The sequence below is a fragment of the Macrobrachium rosenbergii genome, chromosome 54 (genome assembly GCF_040412425.1).
Source record: "Macrobrachium rosenbergii isolate ZJJX-2024 chromosome 54, ASM4041242v1, whole genome shotgun sequence".
Classification (NCBI taxonomy): domain Eukaryota; kingdom Metazoa; phylum Arthropoda; class Malacostraca; order Decapoda; family Palaemonidae; genus Macrobrachium; species Macrobrachium rosenbergii.
The window spans coordinates 37,370,698-37,373,197 of NC_089794.1; the positions used below are offsets into that span (position 1 = coordinate 37,370,698).

Below are 2,500 nucleotides of genomic sequence, written 5' to 3' on the forward strand. Positions count from 1 at the left end.
GAATATTGACTCATGAACAAACAAGTACAAAAAAAAAAAAAAAAAGTTAAACTTTTTGCAGTGAAGTTTTAGGTGAAAAAACAGAAAATTTCGGTTCTGAAAAATACGCAAACCAGAGGGATTTTTACCGATATTTGCCAAAATTACAATTAAAAAGTATATCGAATAAAGCGTGATAAAGGTGTAATTATTCAACTATTACAGAGTAATGTTTGGGCCAAAATAAAAACAAGCATTGGTTAACAATACTTTATCCAAAGTCATCAAACGCAGGGCGCATCAATATAATTATTTTCTTGTGTTTTATTCAATTAATATAAGAAAATGCAAAGTAAGATGCCAATATACATGTCCGTAAATTTTTAAGATATTATAAGATGCCAATATAAATTTACTTAAATAATGGAAATATTATAAGTAGGATCCAATATACATTTACTTAAATATTGGAAATATTATAAGTAAGATGCCAATATACATTTACTTACTTGAATATTGGAAATATTATAAAATGCCAATATACATTTCCTTAAATATTAGAAATATTATAAGTAAGACGCCAATATAAATTTCCTTAATTATTAGAAATATTATAAGTAAGACGCCAATATACATTTCCTTAAAAATCAGAAATATTATAAGTAAGACGCCGATATACACTTAAATATTAGAAATATTATAAGTAAGATGCCAATATACATTTCCTTAAATATTAGAAATATTACAAGTAAGACGCCGATATACATTTCCTTAAATATTATAAGTAAGACGCCAATACACATTTCCTTAAATAATGGAAATATTATAAGTAAGAAACCCTTGGACAGTTACTTTACTATTGCTCTAATTCTTATTGGCAGAGGTAAACAAACAATCACAAAGTTACTATTCTACTTAACAATACTTAGGCACAGGATTCACAAAACTGGATGGAACATAACCCGATCGTTATCCAACCAAATGGAAATTTTACCATATAATAATAATTAGCTTGTATTAAACATGCGCCCCCCCCCGAAAATATATAATTAATGTATACGAGGAAATGTAATTTTACAGTAATTCCATAATTATATGTAGAGTATAACCCGAAAACTTCATATGATTATATTAAGACCAAAGTAATCACAGCAATTATATGTAAGGTGCAAGGAAAACCTGTATGAATATCTAACTACATAACTATAGGACTATTTAACTATTTATTAGTGCCCGTATTAATGCACTATACTTGATAAGATTTTAGTTGTAAAATGACTTGAATGTATAACGTAATATCCGTATTACAGTTTGTATATAATTTACTGCACACACACATATATATATACACATATGCAGTATAATGTATGAATATATACATATGTATATATCTATATAAATGTATATATACATATACACACACACACACACACACACACACATATATATATATATATATATATATATATATATATATATATATATATATATATATATATATATATATGTGTGTGTGTGTGTGTGTGTGTGTGTGTGTGTGTGTTTTTCTGCGCGAACACACAAGCACATGATTACTGTCAGGCAATAACTTGACCGGTCAACCAACCAGTCAGTCTACCGGAAGTAACATACCCGATATAACTTTTAGTACTGACATTTACTTCGTCCAATTGTACAATTTATACGACACTGAAATAACGAAGTTCTGTGTCTCCTTTTATTTTATTTTAATTTCCGACATATTCTATTTTTCAATTTTAATCCTCTTCTGAAAGATTCATTATCTACGGATATTAGCGCTGAAGTGTCTTCAATTTCTCATTTGCATTTTAATATTAATATTTTACTCAGATGAAATGTGTTTTAACTTCTTACTTTTACGATAATATTATCATAATTACTAATAAAACTACTATCAATATTAAAAGACAATACCTTTAAATTGGCCAAGGACGTTTTGCTACAGTACACACTTGAATCTATTTCGGAAAATTTCTGTTTTCATTCACAAGATTTCTCATAAATGGCCCTCCCTCAATATACTAATACGACTAATTCTAAACGATATATACGAGTACATGTATAAATGTGTGTATATCATATCATATATATATATATATGTATGTATGTGTATATATAAACATATATATATATATATATATATATATATATATATATATATATATATATATATATATATATATATATATATATATACTATGAAGAAGCAGACCCATTCTTCATGTCGAATTTCCTATGGGCAATTGAAACTACTGAGAATTTGTGGATATCATTTATCACAAATTCTTCTAACTAATTTATCCATTTACATTATTTTGATAAATGTTCACCCACTATTTACTTCTTATCTCCGCAAGGAACACGCTTTCACAGTCCTGAATACTCCTTCATTTCAATATTGAATAACCTATGAAGCTGATTAACATCTACTGTAGATACCAGGAATTTCTTTTTATTTATCTTTTCTTTTTGAGATCCTATTCGAAGACGGATAGAAACA

At 27.0% G+C, this 2,500-nt stretch overlaps 1 protein-coding gene across 1 annotated transcript in view; it reads left to right on the forward strand.

The window, feature by feature from the left end:
• Positions 1–2,500, forward strand: part of LOC136834983 (lachesin-like) — a 609,100-nt gene that overhangs the window by 1,496 nt on the left and 605,104 nt on the right. The gene's annotated exons all lie outside the window — the stretch shown is intronic.